Raw genomic sequence first — 17572 nt, forward strand, 5'->3', positions numbered from 1 at the left:
CTGCTCTATTCATACAAATGTTTTCTGCCTAGATTTATTATTTCCTGCTTTTCACCACTTTGCTTGATACAGTTTCCAACAAAATGAGTAAACAAACAACCCCCCCCCACAGCATACAAAGTAATGAAACTTTTAAAATCCTCATGAGTTAAACAACAAAACAATACTACAGTACAAAATTATTGTGAGATTGAGAGCAAAAACAATGCACACTTAGGCTTCAGACTTCAGGCTTCAGCCAAAACAATTCAGACTTCAGACTTGTGAGATCTGCTTTGTAAAGGACGTACAGTTAAGATCAAAGACCAGGGTGCCCCTGAGTAAATTCTAAGCCTGGATGAGCAAGTGTGTATTAAATAGCTAATCGAAGCTCATTGCCCATGGAGCCATCTGTGCTTCCAAGAGAAGGAAGTTCCACAGTCAGAGCACAGATACCAAAGAAGGCATTATTGCAGGTCTACACACAGTGAGCAACACTTGCTAGCAAGACTGGAAAGGGTCCCCCCCACCAATCTCAGAACCCAGGCAGGCTAGTTAAGATGCCGACAAGAACGAGGCAGGACCCAAAGGTTACCAGGAAGGATTATTTTGTCTCTGAAAAGCTTATTTTTATTATAGGGGTTGTCTGTATTCAGGAATCCTGCTTGCTTTTGTTTATGTGTCGTTGCAAGCCAGAGTTAAATGGAAGCTATTGTTATAACCATTTATTAACCTTGTAGATAAACGTATGGAGTATATGTGTTTGGGGTGGGGGAGGGAAGGGATACTGTTCTGAAATAAAAACCTTAATTTACAATTAGCGTGATGAAGGAAGTTAGTTAACATTGCTTGTAGATTCCAAGTCCCCCCCCCCTTCCCTAAATTAAACTTTTTTTTCAAATAAACCTTGTGGAACAAACAGTTCTTAAGAAAATTCTATAGATAGAAATTATGTACACAAGGGGGAGTTCTGTATATACAAACCATATGCTAGTACCAGTAACAGACAGACATTTTATCACGTTCCGCTTCTCTGGAGTGGTCATAGTTCTCTTGGAAAAAAGAGAAAAAAAAGCTAAACTAAGCTGTATAAGGTCTCACAAATGCTTCGTGTCTAAGTTCAAAGCAGCAGTTAGAACTAAAATTATCTTGTAAAGGCTGTGTTTGAGATAAGAGGAAAATAGCTAATTCTGGTGCCTAATGGAAAAAAGATTAAGTTGCTGAAAAACCTATTGGAAATGTGGTTGTACAGATTAAACTGGGTTTGCCTCCTCTTTTCCTATTGTATGATTGCAGTAGGTATTGTAGAGCCTGGCCTTTGTGAGTTCTTTGTTAGTTTGGATACAGATGAGCCTTCTGTGATGTTTGCATTTATTTATACCACTTTATGCACACTACATTTTAAATACAGCCATACCTTGATTGTCAAATGCAATGCCCCAGAACTCATACGTTTCAGCTCACGGACGATCAAAAACCGGAAGTGAGTTTTTTGGAAGCCAAACTTCCAGCGCGTCTTCCGCGTCTTCCGATTGAGTGCAGGAAGCTCCTGCAGCCCATCGGAAGCTGTCCCTTGGTTTTCGAACAGTTCTGAAAGTCGAACGGGCTCCCAGAATGCATTCCGAGGAACCGAGGAACGACTGTATTAGATTTCTTATTATTCAATATGTTTCAAGATTATAACATAGTATAAAAGAAGAACAGAGCCATTCCCCTGCGGACCTAAGTGGATGAACAGGTGCATATACAGAGTTAGAGTTTCTCAGGTAACTTGGTTTCAAGTTGGTTTCAACTCTGTATGTTAATGCTAAATCATGCAACCTTTTGTGGCTTGTAATTTTGTGAGACTTAATATCAAGTGAGGTTTCTACTGTTTCAGGGAAATTGAAACACTAAGCTTGGTTGTAAGAGTTTTTTCTGTTATGACTACCTTTGGTTTGCTTGTAATAGACAACAGTCTATTACAAGCAAGCCAACAGTCTCCAAGGTTAATTTTTGCTAACTTATTTCAACAGCCATCAGCCTTTTAGGAAAGCACAGAGAAGCATTGTCCCATCCATTGCAAACAGATTCGTCATAAATTTTCCTAGGAATTTTGAGATGTATTTGTTTGGATCATCATTAGGAGGCATTCATCTTGGTGCTTGACTTGGGTGGTAAAAAGGGTACACCCTTTAAACAAATATTTTAGAAATTTCAAAGGAATTTATAATGGAACAAGTTGCATCACTTTATTGTTAAAAGTGCTGCAGCTGTGTGTAGGACATAGCTGTTGGCGTTTTTAGTAGGCAATCAGTTGCAGGTATCATGAAACAAAATGGTTATCTTCAAAGGATTATTGCAGACAAAAGGTCCCACAACTGTCATGCACACACTGTATAACAATCCTTTGTTCACTAAATTTCTCTTAATCTAAAGTACCTTCTCCTCCACGCCCATTTCTTGCTTAATGGAAAAACCATTGGAGAAACATAGTATTAATCATGAAATCCACTACTACCATTTTTGCAGTTGTGGGTTTCTGTAACTAGGCCTATTCACAGATTCATTAAAGGTGGATAAACATTGTTGGGTATTATGGTGGCTCCTTAGATGTGTGCATTTTAACAATTAAGCAATAAAATATTTGTGTGTGTGTGTGTTTGCCTTGATAGATTTGATGTTATATCTAAACATACCATGGAAAATGGAGCACTTTGATAGATCAATCAATCAGTTTATTTCAGCTTTAAGCTCATAGCAAGACAAGGGGAAAAAACCCGGCAGGAACAGCAATTACACTCACACAATTAAATTTAAAAGGAAATTGGCGACAATAAAATTAGTGGCAATAAAAGACTTAATAAATATACAAAATAATGTGCATGTTACCTCCAAGCAATTTTGATTTCAAATTTCCACCAACAATCCCTTACGTCTCTTGAATGTCAGAACGGAAGTTAAATTTTTTGCCATTTGTAAGGTTACAGACTGATCAGTATCTTGCAATAAAAAAGCAAGAAGAAAGTCAGCGGATGCCCAGACAATTTTTGTATTAATGGTAGCACTAAATTCTTCCGGCCAGCCTCATATAGAGGGCAATTAAACACTATATGGTAAAGTGATTCTATTGTTCTGTTATCACAGGAGCATAAAAACCGAAATTTGACCCCTAGAAAATCTATGAAGAAGGCAATTTGAAGGGAATACATTGATAAAAGCAAAACAGTGACTGGCGATAGAGAGGGATGATAGATAGTTTGGCACATGAGATGGCGGAGCAATTCCCAACTGGGGGAACATGTCCCCCCACCAAGCATATAATTACGTTGCCACTCTATATCGTCCAATCTTTGATTAATATATTTTTTGGCTGTAGTAAAGTCATAATTCAAGACTTCTATGGGCGAAATTCCAATAGATGAAAGTTTAGCATGAATCATACTGGCCCATGGGCTGGAAAACTCATCGCGCCAAAGGCATTGGGCTAGGTAATAATTAGATAGTCTCAACCAAAGTGTTAGCCAGTAACTAAAGACACGTTTCCACAGTAGAGTCTCTAGGGAAGGCATCCTTAATTCAACACGAATAGCCGCATTACTCACACAGTTTGGGACTTTCAGAAGACAGCGTAGAAATTGATTCTGAATGACCTCAAGAAAGGAGAGATTTGCCAAGGCAGCCCAAAGTGGGGCCGCATAAGCAAGTGTGGCCGTTACCCTAGTTTTAAACACCTTCAACCCTGAGGGCACATGCAGAGCGCCATCCGTAAAATAGAATTGAAGACGTGCATATGATGCGGCTTTTGCTTTATTAAGGAGATATTGGAGTTGGGCTTTCCATCTCATATTTTGTTGGGAAAAGATGCCTAAGTATTGGAATTTTGAGACTTATTGCACCTCTGCACCATCAAGCTTCCACGTATATTGTTTCTGACTTCTAGAAAAGATCATTATTTTAGAAATTTGAATAGTTTATGGATAGGTGGTTGGATCGACAGAAAGAAGCAAATATCTTCAATGCTCTGTTTAATCCTACTCGAGAGTACGAAATAATTACTGCACCATCTGCATACAATAGCAACGGGCATCGGTAGTCTGCCAGGCGAGGGGCGTGAATATTGATGTGTGAATTGGTAGATCAATTTTCCTCTTTGCTTTAAAGATTTAAGCTGTGTGCTACACACTTCTGCTAGGCCAGCTGTTGGTGAGGAAAACATCGCCCATATAAAATGACCTGTCAGATAACAATGTCATTTTAAATCTTTCGCTTACTGCAGTTCAGCAACATAATGGGGTTTCTGTCAACTCAGAGAACATTGCTTTATAAGGTTTATCAAGCTTTTCATCATTTTGACATAGGCTTCCAAATTATGGATTGGTTTACAGTGAAGTTGGTTTACCACTCCTACCAAGCCAGCAGCTGCTTAGACACTTTTAAAAAAATTTAAAAAATAAAAGTGGCATTGATTCATTTTAGCTGTGTGAACCTAGGCAATCAGACTTCTGAATTTTAGGGTTTTGGACAAGATGGCCTTCAGAGTCCCTTCCAGATCTTCGGTTTAAGATTCTATGATATTCAGGGCTCATGCAGCTGGTGTTGTGACAATCTGGTGCCAGGTGGCCATTTAGAAGAAGTCATATGGCAAGATCATCAAGATCAAACAGATTATGATCATCTTATATTCCGTCTTGATTATAGTGCCTGTGAATGCTTCCAGAAAACCATTTAATGAGACTATTGAATGAGTGTCAGTTGGATGAGGATGTTGCCAAGATGCTCAAAAGGGTCTGCTGGGCAAGGTGTGGAAATTCCAGTGTTTCTCTCTGCTGTACATGGCAAGTAAAGATTTGTACATAGTGGTGTTACAATATGTTTTTCATAGAAACTTGTCTCTTTTACTGATCTTTCAGCGGTTTCTCAGAACATGGACAGAAACCTAGAATGACTAACTCTCCCCCCACCCACCCTACTCTTTGCCAACTGTTTAGATGCCGCACATCAGCTGTGACTGTGGACAAGACGAAAGAGGAGAGGGCTTAACTAAACATGTGGCCATCCCTCTCGTGCTCATACAAATACACAGCCCAGCACACACACATATAAAGCACACTCAGAACACACTTCATTGCTCATACATTTTCATTCAAGTCCCTCTTTCCTCCCTTTAAATTTGAAACACCAAGGTGGTAGGGAATGGGGAGAGAATTAATGACCCACTCTTCGTCCTTTTCTGAGGTAAGGGGGCTTTCTGTGCCTAAAGAACACCTCTGTTGACTTTCTCAAGTTTTGCAAGCATACTCCTCCTGAAAACATATGTAAAGTTAGGAACAAGTGCATCTATACTTATAATATTGTTACGAGTTTGGTTGCTAGAGTTTGTGGCTGCAAGGTACCCATAATTCCTGGATTTAGTCAGTGTTATAATTTAATCAATGCTGGGTGAGTAAAATGAAAGTCAGAATTCTAATAGCTGGGCTCAGATTTCCATGTCAGAAGATTGCCTGAGATACCATTAACAGAGAACAAAGACAAGGAGATGGGCTATCAGTGAATCAGAGACTCTTGTCAGCTGGCAGATGGGTGGAGCCCGACCTTGAGGTCTGATATCCTTATTCAGAAGACAGTGCCAGAGTTTTTTGTTAGGAGGAAGTTTGAGTATTTTGGTTGGCTGTGGCATGATTGAGGGGGAAAGGTGTCAGTGTGTTAAATGCAGCAGGCTTGGGGGGGGGGGCTGAACACAATGTGGGCTGACAGTTTGAATCAGAGACTACTGCAATGGGAGAAACAGAACCCTCTTGAAGTGTGATGCTGGGAGCCCCTATGTCATTGGTTCAAGTTGTATATATGTATAAATAAGTAAATATGTATAGGCTGCTGTGTCTCATTGTCCAAAAGGAAACACAGGCCCTGGGTAAGGGCCTGGAACTACCTGGAATCTCATACTGCTGTGAAGATTGCAGGTGGTGTGCAACAATATCCTGTCTTTACCTCAGTTCCTGAGGTGTGCCAGTCAGATAAAGAGACAGAACAACCATATCTATACAGTCCTCCTTTTTCCTTGTGTGGGCAGGAATGCTTTTTATGTAAAATAAAAAAGAAGTGGGCAGTGTTATATGAGTAATCACTTAGATTTCAGGAAATAGAAATGGATGTTTTGTCCCGTTTTCTTGAAGAATTAGAGAAACACTTCTAACTATGCTGCCATGGCTACGCCATAACATCCCAATGCTACTAACGTGTAGTTGTTTTTTATTAATATTTTCACGGTTGCAGATTCCCTTGCAGATAAAATCAATTGTTTTTTTTGGGGGGGATAGAAAAATACTTGGGTACTGGACCTGGCATGTCAGTTAGCAGTTTTCCATCCCTGACATAAACTATAATTCTCACTCCTTCATTTTCAAGACATAATTTAATTTTCCACAATTGAGAGAGTGAAATAAGTTGTAGCCTTTTAAAAACATCCATTCAAACACAATATTTCTTTTTCATTTACCCATTCTAGAATCATTAGTGGTTGGGTGATCAGTCAAGGTTTTTTAGTACTTAAGTGGTTCTAGTTAATTGGTGGTAACTGCAAATGAATGGAAAATTATTATTTTAAGGTTTCATTGAGTTGTAAAACTCCAGCACTTGTAGTAGTGTGCTTTTCGTAACGTGATCCTGTATTTTTAACAACTCTGGTTTGTGGTTTTGCTGAAGCATCCGCATTTTCCGCAATGTATTCTAAAAAATGTGTACCTTTTTATAGATAAAACTAGTTCATAAGACAAGCGTGTTGGATGAAGCTAATGACCCACCCAGTCCAGCATTACAGGGGCTGACCAGATGTCTGTGGGGAGCCTGCAAGATAGACAAGAGCACAACACAACCTACCAGCAACTTGTATTTAGAGGCTGAAAGCCATTGATAGCCTTTGTCCTCCATGTTATTTGTCCAGTCTTTCAAAGCCATCCAGGTTGGTTGCCACCACAGCCTCCTGTGGGTTTTGAGTTCTATACAGTGGTACCTCGGGTTACAAACACTTTGGGTTACAGACTCCGCTAACCCAGAAGTAGTACCTCGGGTTAAGAACTTTACCTCAGGATGAGAACAGAAATCATGCGGCAGCGGAAAGCCCCTTTAGCTAAAGTGGTACCTCAGGTTAAGAATGGTGTCGGGTTAAGAACGGACCTCCAGAACGAATTACGTTCATGTGATATCTTTTTATGTAATTTTTTGTATTTGTATATGTATTTTCTGAGGTTTATTTGTATTTATTTGTAATTTTTCTTTTGCCATCTGCATTAAATTTAATAAAAAATTTAAAAAGTCTATTTGTGCAGATGCAACTGTTTTTGTAGTGCCCGTTTTTTTTTATATAAAAAAAACCTTTGTAGAAGTATTTTAAATGGAGGCATTTAGTACAGATAAACGTAAAATAGTGTCTTGGCACATGTGTGTCTTTATGTGAAGCAGAAATTAAATACTCTTTAACACACACACACACACACACACACACACACACTTTAATGAAAATGGCTATGCTTGAAAATTAGATGCTATGCAATGAAATGCATTTAATATGATGTGCATTTTTATGTACTAAATAGAGATTTATTTATTTATTTTAAAAAGCTTTGTAAAGTGGTTTCAGATATTATTCAGTTTTTATTTCCTGTTTTGGCCTTTAAAGTATTAGTAATCACCAAGATTGGCTCAAAACAACTTTTCTTCTCCATCCACTCCCCAGCCTCACCCAATCCCCAAATGAGAACATGCATTGGTGGGAAAATGCATTGTTTAGTTTGTGAGAATTTCACAAGGGGACAAAGGAATAAATCCTGTAATATTTTCTTCATTGGGCTTTAATTCAAGGCTTCTGTTTAATAGAGAAAGTTGTAGGCTGAGTGATAGCTATGAATTTCTGATTCAGCATGTGACTCAGTGGTCTTTCATAGTGTTCCATGGTGTCCTCGTTTTCTGTATTGCACATTTTGGTATTTGCAAAAATTACAACAGAAGTAACTAAGAAAAACATGAGAAAAATTCTGCATACTCTTGTGTTGCTGATATTTTTTGTCAACCAAGACAGTACAATTTTAGAGGAAATTCATCTGTGGTTTTAAAATGTGGTAGTTAGAAACTGGTTTACCATTAGAAGAGTAAGCTACACGGACTGTAACATGAGAAGATGTTGAGTCTTCTGAAGAGCTCCTGAAATTTTATTACTCAAAGATGCTAGTTCATAGGCATCCCTAATATGCTCACCTTTGTTTTGCTCGTTCCATGCGAGGCACTGCAAAGAGGTCCATAAGAAGGAACCATCTCTGGGTCCGCTTGGTAATGAGTGGTGATCAGCAAACATGTGTTCAGATTCTATTAGAACCTGCCAATTTTTTATTCTGAGAACCGCCTTGAGATCATATGATGAAGGGAGACATATAAATTTTAATTAATTATTGCCAGGTCCGAATTGAAACTGTGAATGGGCCATTTTTGAATTTTGTATTTCATTGTATTTCATTGTTGTTTCTTTGATTTTGTTTTTGCATATAAAGCAACTAACTACTACTAATAATAGAAGCAGGGCATGTGTGAGGAGGAGGTTGCCATTGAGTGAGTGGTTGAGAAATGCTTCAGCCAAGATGTTGAGCAGGGGGAACAGGATATAGATAGGTAAGGCAGCCTATAGGACTGTCGTCAGCATTGGATTGCAGGTTTTTTTTTTTTTTTTAGTTTTCCTATCTGTGCACACACACATATATCTATCAATATACATATATTTGCTATTTTTGTAAAATACTTAAGAGACTATTTTGGTATTCAGCAGTGAATTAAATCCTCATCTGTCTGGTTGGATAGTAAAGGTGTAATTTCAAGAGCTAACTTCAATGCTGACATGTTAGCACTACTCACTGGATGAGGTAACTGATAAGTGTATTTGTAGCTGGTTGACTGACTGAACCTGAAGAACGCTCACTAAAGGTGCCTGGACTTAAGTGATAAGTGGGGTGCTGCAGGGTTCTGTCCTAGAACCGTTGTTGTTCAACGTCATTGTAAACGACTTGGATGAAGGAATTGAGGGGATGCTCATGAAATTTTCAGATGACACCAAACTGGGAGGGGTAGCTAATGCCGCAGAAGACAGAATCGGAATTCAGAAAGACCCTAACAGATTAGAGAACAGGGCCTAAACTAACAAAATAAATTTAAGTAGGGACAAATGTCAGGTTCTACATTTAGGCAAGAATAACCAGCTGCACAAATATAAGATGGAGGACACATGGACTGGCAATAGTACATGTGAAAAGGATTTAGGGACCTTTGTAGACCACAAGTTTAACATGCATCAACAGTTACAGGTAGGTAGCCGTGTTGGTCTGCCATAGTCAAAACAAAATAATAATAATAAAAATCCTTCCAGTAACACCTTAGAGACCAACCAAGTTTCTTCTTGGTATGAGCTTTCGTGTGCATGCACAATTGTTCAGATACACTGAAACAGAAGTCACCAGACCCTTATATATAGTGAGAGAGTGGGGAGGGGTATTATTCAGAAGGGTGGTGGGAATGGGTGATTGGCTGATGGTTGTGGAAAACAGTGTGATGCAGCCACAAAAGGCTAATGTTATTCTAGGCTGCAATAACAGAAATATAGTGTCCCGATCAAGGGGAGTAATAGTTTCACTTTAGTCAGGCTTGGTCAGACCATACCTGGAGTACTGTGTCTAGTTCTGGTCACCACAATTTAAGAAGGATATTAATAAGCTGGAATGTCTGCAGAGGAGGGCGACCAATATGACCAGGGGCCTGGAAATCAAGCCTTATGAGGAATGGTTGAGGGTGTTGGGTATGTTTAGCCTGGGAAAGAGGAGACCAAGAGGAGATATGATAGCCATCTTCAAATATCTAAAGGGTTGTCACATGGAAGATAATAAAATCATAGAATTGTAGAGTTGGAAGGAACTCTAAGGGTCCAACCCCCTGCAATGCATGGGGCTCAAACCCATGACCCTGAGAATAAGAGTCTCATGCTCTACCAACTGAGCTATCTGGAGCAAGCTTGTTTTCTCCTGCTCCAGAGGGCAGGACCCAAACCAATGGCTTCAAGTTACAAGAAAGGAGATCCTGGCTAAACATTAGGAAGAACTTTCTGACAATAAGAGCTGTTGGACAGTGAAACAGACTTCCTCCAGACGTTGTGGACTCTCTTTCCCTAGATGTTTTTAAGCAGAGGTTGGATGACCATCTGTCATGGATGCTTGAGTTGGGATTCCTGCATTGCAGAAGGTTGGGCTAGATGACCCTCAGGATCCCGTCCATCTCTACAATTCTATGATTAAATTTACTTTTACAGGCAGGAGAAGAAGCAATGTATAGGTAGCCATGCATACATTCTCCCATTCCCACTTTATGGTGTTTGTGGTCCTTGGATGTGCCCACAAAAAGATGGGAAAAGAGCAGAAACAGAAGGTATTCCAAAATATACCCACCAAAATATTGCAAGATAGTGTTCAGACTTAAGTTACTCCTGAACTCTTGATTGACCTACCAAAATGTCCATCAAGTTTATGATTTCAGAAAAGAGTGAATTAATTGTGGATTTTGACACTGGGAATTAAATGGGGGAAATTAGTGTCACCTAAATGAGCCAAATTGATGTGTTTTGCTTTTCCAAATGATACTGCATTTTAAGATGATTTTATTTGCCTTTTTAAAAACCATAAAGTGTACATTTGCTAATAAAACTTTTCACTGCTTTGAGGGAGGCATCAGTTTGGTTTGGGGCTGCTGCTTTGCTCGGATTTCATTAAGTGTTTGAAAATGCTGATTTCTCTAAAAGGGGCATTTCAAGTGGTACGGTACTTTTATCTCTGCAAAGGAAGTCCTTTTTTTAAAAAAGGAAACTGTTAGTGTCTGTACTTCTATTCCTGCCAGTTTCAGTTGAGTCATCTACAGTTGTGAAGCGCATCTCATGACCAGCTGTATATAGGAATTTATAAATGGAAAGCAGAATCTGTGGAAAGCCTGCTTTGTTGATGCACAGAAAAGAGAAACTCAATCTCTTCTTTCTTAAACACATACACATTTGTCTTGGCTTTTGTTTCGTGTATTCCCCTTCCTCCATTTATAGTAAAAATAAATATTGGCTAATAATACTTACCATTATTATAGCTTTGTTGTACTGTATCCCCTAAGGTCTCATATTGTTTTAATGTAGAATGTTTACATGTTGTTCATTGTAGCAGAATTACTGTAAAATTTGTCTGACAGAGTTTATTATTTTTTGTGTTTCTCATTAGAGTATGTTGCTTTGTGTTCTTTGAGAATGTATATTTTCTGTATTGTTCTTACAGATTTTCCTTACGGAAAAGAATATCTCAAAATGTATTTGGAACTAGTTTCTCTCTCTCTCTCTCTCTCTCTCTCTCTCTCCCCCTCCCACTCCCCCCCCCCGGCCAATTTTATTATCTTGCCAATATAGTAAACAATTTTGAGAATGCAATAACATATTGTGCCATATTAAAAATTTCCAATAGGCAGCAATCAGCATTGTTTGCATTGCATGGGATGTGATTTTGCAGGATCTATATGTCGTCTTCTTTTTTTTAAGGACTCAGTAGCTGTATTTCTCTAGGACACCCAATATTTTCTCTGATGCAGTCTATTGGAATTGCCTAGTAGGGTTCCTCCGGCGCCGCTTGAGCGGCAGGGCGGGGGCGTGCACTCGCTTTTTCCTGTGCACTTCCGGGTTGGCGCAGCACCGAAAATAGCTTGTGTGCGTGCGCACGTGCCTCCACAGACCTGAAAGTGCGCTGGAAATGACGTTTTGTGCATGCGCAAAAGCTATTTCCGTCGCCGCGCCAACCCGGAGATGGGCAACCGTGCCGCGCGGTAAGAACAGGCGGCGGGAGTTGTCGGGGGCCGCACAATTGGCTCGCGCAGGCCGCATCCAACCCACGGGCCTTAGTTTGGAGATGTTTGGTCTAGATTAAGGTCTCCAGATTTTTTTCAATGAATCCGGGAACACTTTTCAACTTTAGTAGGAATGATAGGATTTTGTCAGGGGACTGATTTGTAAATCCGGGGACTTTCTCTGGGAAACGATGACGTCTGGTAACCTTATTCTAGTTGAAATAGCTCAGTAGCAGAGAAATTGGTTTGCATGCAAAAGGTCCCAGGTTCAAACCCTAACATCTCTAGATAGAGTAAAAAACCTGGACAGCTACTTCCACTTGTTCCCTTCACCAACAGTGGTGGCTATGTCATCTTACAGGGCTGCATTGGGAAGGAGATTCACCCGAAATCACTTGAAGGGATGTTGTGACAGTGGAGCAAGACAATCCTCATATTTCTTCAGGCATGGATGAAGGGTAGGAGTTTTTATGATCACATGCTGTTGCCAGAGCAAATGATTTATTTGCCAGAAACAAACTGACAATTACAGCTGTTGATCCTTCATTTGTTGACTAAATTGAAGGTAGATCGTTTTCTGTGGATATGGCAGAAAAACGAATAATAATTGATCTTGGTTTGGTTGTGACATATCACAACACAATATTCAAGTAAAATTTGCATTTTTATATTATACATTTTGGCATTTGTTTAGCATATCTAGGACGTGGATGGTGGTAAATTTGAGGAAATAGAAAAAGACACGGCTACTGAAACAGTTATAGTTGAGGAGAGTTATGGTTTGTATTTCCCCCCATTATTGCTTGCATTATTGTTAGTATTATTATACACCTTTAAGGAACCAGTTTCTATATATGACATTGGTAGTTTGATGTACAGTACTATTAATACCAATTGACTTGCATGTAGAACAGAAAATTTAACTAGACATTACCACTGGTGTTACAGCTGATTTACCCTAATTGACGGAACACCAGAACCAGCCAAATACATTTTGCTGCATTAGGTGAAGGACAAAATGGTTTTGTTTCCCATTTTAAGTGCAGAAGCCAATAGGGATGGCAGATAAATCATACTTGAGCACTGACAGGACAGGGTCTTCTTCCACACCTGGGGGAAGGAAATATGGAAGCTGGCTTGATATACAAAACACCACCACCTTGTTGCTGCTGCCTGCCCCCAGAATCTGTTGCCTGGAGTGATAACCTCCCTCTGCACAAGGGCCAGCACTTCATTTTTTTAATTGTATAAAGCAAAGTAAGAAATTAACTTATACAATATGATTTGGGGCACATCTCTCCTCTCCTTTTTAACTAGTAGCGTATTTGTATTAATTAATCGAACTGGGAAAAATCACAGAAACAAATGGAGTGACTGCTCTTCTTTCATCATGTTTGTGTATGTGTGAAGTAATGTATAAGTTTACCTCAATTATGTTGCTCTTGTTTTGATCCTGTCCCTCAAAAAAGTTCTGTTGGCTGATCTTGGTACGTCTTCATGATTGTAAGGAAGTATTAAAACGTACCTGGCTTCCCTACTACCCCATTATACTTCAGGAAAAGCAGAAATATACTTTGCCTAATGAAGGATATTGTGTTGAATGAAACATTCGTTTGACAGAGTTATCTTGAATATTCATTCCTTTATTGCTTTCTAATGCAATGTGTTTCCTGTAGATAGTTTGAGGAAATTCCTTGGATAGGGCATGTGACAAATTATATATTTGGAGGCCCCTTTCAAATAACTATATCTATACTGAAATGAAGTGTGTCATATGGTTTCCTGTAACTCCCCCCCCCCCCGTTAGTATATTTAAGTTTCAAACTTTGCTATGCTTTGTTTTCAGTGATGTAGTGAAGCTCTCTGGGCATCATGCTCCAGTTTGGTCTATTTTAAATAGCTGTAAAGCTTATCGGGTATAAATACAGTACATTGTTAGAAAGGTTAGATGCTGGTCAAGTGTTTTTTGTCAACTGCTTCGTTTTCTTCACCTCTTTGAGTTTGCTAGGATGGCCCTTAATCAGACATTGGCCAGCTCCAGTTAATTACAACCTAGATCTTTTCCACATTCCAAAGAAATCCATCTTGTGTTGCACTTCTCATTTCAAAGAACTTTTGACTGAATGATGTTTGCTGACCAGTTTTTTAGCAGAGTATGCAGAGAGTTGGACAGAAGGGCTAAAAAGAAAAGAAAAGTGATTTGCTGATTTGGCCTTGCAGTTGTAGGGATGGGCCTGTGTGAATTAGCTGATCTTTGTTCCATCACTGTGACTGAGGTTAGTCTTCTGGTTGAACAGTTAAAACAATGCTACTGTCATTTGCTTCATTTTCTCATACATACATTCTGGGTCTTAAAATGTAAATTATATATTTTTCACCCAATCTATTTTCCCTGATGAAGCTTTATGTTGCTAGGTTTGTCTGTTTAAGTTCAAATGAACTGTGTCCCTAACTTATGTCCCCATCCTTCAGGATACCTGAAGTATTACTTAATTATAATGTATTAAAAACATATATAAAATGTGGCATTAAGTGTTAAACATGGGCTGCAGGTACAAGAAGATTGGAGAGTGTAGTTAAGGAAAACGGGGGCTATCTAGTTAAAGATTGTCAAGTTGGCTGGAACGTTAAGAAAAAATGAAATGCTGCATTTCCTTGGAATTCCTTCCCAGTAAAATGTGGTGTTGACTAGATTAAATTCTGGGAACACTGTCATATTTTAAACTCCGGAATTAGAATCTGATTTTTCCCCCCACTGGCAAAAGGAGGATTCCTGGCTCATCATCAACTTCTGCTTCCTCATTAATCATATTCTCCCCTTCCCGTTCTCTGATATTACGTGGTTCAGACTGTGATAAACCATCCTCATAATAAAATCTTTACAACAGTGTACATGTAGCTACATTTTTAATAATATTTAACAAAAATAAATAATGATTAACTATTTTAAAGCAATATTGCACAGTAATCATAAATTCTGCAGCTACAGAGCAGAGAGTATGATATTAGATGTGAATTTATAAAAGGTTGAGTGATAAGTTGCAATATTTAAATGTTTGATAACTCTATCACTTTTTCTTGACCGAAGCTTCAGAGCAGGTAAAAAACAACTCATTTTTGTGTTTGCTGGAAAAGGGGAGGTGCTATCAGGTTGTTATTGCATGGGCACAGGCAGTGAGAAGGCTTCCAGCCATTGATTCTTAACCAGGCAGCCAAAGGTTTCATTCTATCCCTATAGATTAGAGCTTCATTCAACTGCTATATCACAGAGGTGTGGACAATGAAGCCTGGTGGTTTGTCCAAGTTGTTGCGATTTGCTCTGTATTCTCCCTTGCAAAGATACTGTGGACACTTAAGCATTGCAGTTGTACAAATATTTAGCACCTCGCTTAAACTGAAAAAAGTGTCTTTCTTTGGCTCAGAATGGGGGTCCCTGCTGTTAACAGTTACTTCTCTGCTGGGGCAAAAGTTGCGTGGCTCCCGCCTATTCTGGTTCTGTCCCCATCCTCAGCAAAGAAACACTTTACGTTGTATCATTCCATTCGTTAAAAGCTGCCACAATTTGAAATGTAAGTCGATGACGTGATAACCGTTACATTACACAGAAGTACAGTAATTCCATGAGGATTTCTCCCTGATAAGTACGGTATCTACAGGATTGTAGCCTGAATTGATAAGTCTGAAAGGTATCGTGCAGCATTCTATGTCTTTTTCCAGAATGCGGAATAAGGTGGAGGGTTATTAAGTAGACTAGAACTTGGGAAACCAGGGTTAAATCAGCCATGAAGCTCAAGTTGAGACCTTGGATCAGCCTAACCTGCCTCCTTATAGCTTTGCTGTGAGGATAACATGGAGAAAGGGAGACCCATAAATGGCACATTGAGCTCTTTGAAAGAAGGGTAGAATGGATATAAATGACATATTGCAAATAAAGAACAACAGACTTTTTATTATCTCCAGCTGCCTGTTTCTTATTTTGAATTGCACGAGGCCATGTTTGGAATCATGGGCCAAACCCCCTGGGACACAACCAGTATATTTAGGCCTACAAACATTGGGTTTTGGATGAAGACCTTTAGTAAATCAAATATATGATTGTCCAAGGGTAGGGTGTGCATTCAGGGTGCAATATACTATCCTGTGCTGCATGTTGGCTCTGCACACTTGAGTTCTCATCTGAAGCATCCCATCCACCATTCTACTTTTGTAATAGCATTTAAATTTGCCAAAGTGTTTCATAGGTTTTTTTTTAACCCTGTTAAATAGATCACAGTGCAGTTTTAGCAAAACAAGAACAACTCTACTGGGATCTTAAAGACAACTTTATTAAGGTCTAAGCTTTATTGGACTACATTTCATAAGATACTTAAACTTTCATGGATTACTAACGATGATTTGCTAGCCTTTAAAGAGATACTGGACTATTGTTTTGTCTCTTGCTGTAAGCATGACTGATTGCCCACCACTTTGATTTAAAGTCTGCTAGAGTAATATATCTGGAAGGACAGATCCTGAAGTTGAGGCTCCAGTACTTTGGCCACCTCATGAGAAGAGAAGACTCCCTAGAAAAGACCCTGATGTTGGGAAAGGTGGAGGGCACAAGGAGAAGGGGACGACAGAGGATGAGATGGTTGGACAGTGTTCTCGAAGCTACTAACATGAGTTTGGCCAAACTGCGAGAGGCAGTGAAGGATAGGACTGCCTGGCGTGCTCTGGTCCAGAGTCGGACACGACTGAACGACTGAACAACAACAACAACAGAGTAATATACTCAATATGAAAACAATGAGCCTATGGCAGAGAGGAGCAATTTTAATTTGGGTTTCTAGATCACTTGGTGGATTGTTTGGTTTGCTTGTTTGTTTTTAAGTGTAAATACAAGGCTCTTACCAATTGGTTTACTGAGAAGAAAAAGGTGTAGTAGGCCTTCAAGGAAATACGGTAGTTCCAACCAATGTAAGAGCATATGTATGGTTCTGATAGCTCTACTAGGCTAATGGACTACCATGGCTGCAGCCCTATTAAAGTGGCAATGTGGCTGTATGCTAATTAATGTATCTTGATTGGCTAAATTGCTGAAGATGCTCCTCCTTAACCTGGTTTTTGACACTTGAGGTATATTTTTTAGGACCCACCTTATTTTTATGGTTGTGGGTTGTTTTAAATTGTTTTTCGTGGTGTTTGAATGCTACTTTAGGGTGAACAGCGTGTCATAAAACTGGTATTATCATGAAATAAGGTGGGGGGATTCTGCTGTACTGCTGGGGGTAAGGAGTTTGCAACATTAATAGTAGAATAAAAGGTTTTCACATGTTTTTGTCTGTCTGGTGATGGATTAGGGGCCTCCTGGTCACAGCAATAGTTTTTGGTATTAGATTTGGCTGACTGGTGCAGAGAGCAGATGACCAGAGAACATGTGCTTAGTAGAAATAGCTCCAGGTTATAAATTCAAATGAAAAGATATGAGTATTTGTGGGACGCAAAAGAATGTGACTTTGAGATTTTGAAAACATTTTTAAAAATTTGCTTGACATTTGACTTCGTAGGATAGTGCCCTGGTTTTCCTTGATGGGTCAACCTCCACTGACTTTGCCTCATATTTTTTGAGCACTATTTGTAGTTGATCTCATGTGAACGTTGGTAATAGACATTTTCACATAGACTTTGTTCTCTGACATTATTTTGGCATTCTCTTGTTGTGGTTCATTTATAT

The 17572-nt window shown here is 39.2% G+C and overlaps 1 protein-coding gene across 1 annotated transcript in view; it reads left to right on the forward strand.

The window, feature by feature from the left end:
• ARHGAP6 (Rho GTPase activating protein 6) overlaps positions 1–17572 on the forward strand; it is a 186780-nt gene that overhangs the window by 104978 nt on the left and 64230 nt on the right. The window lies entirely within an intron of this gene.

The sequence above is a fragment of the Lacerta agilis genome, chromosome 4 (genome assembly GCF_009819535.1).
Source record: "Lacerta agilis isolate rLacAgi1 chromosome 4, rLacAgi1.pri, whole genome shotgun sequence".
Taxonomy (NCBI): Eukaryota; Metazoa; Chordata; class Lepidosauria; order Squamata; family Lacertidae; genus Lacerta; species Lacerta agilis.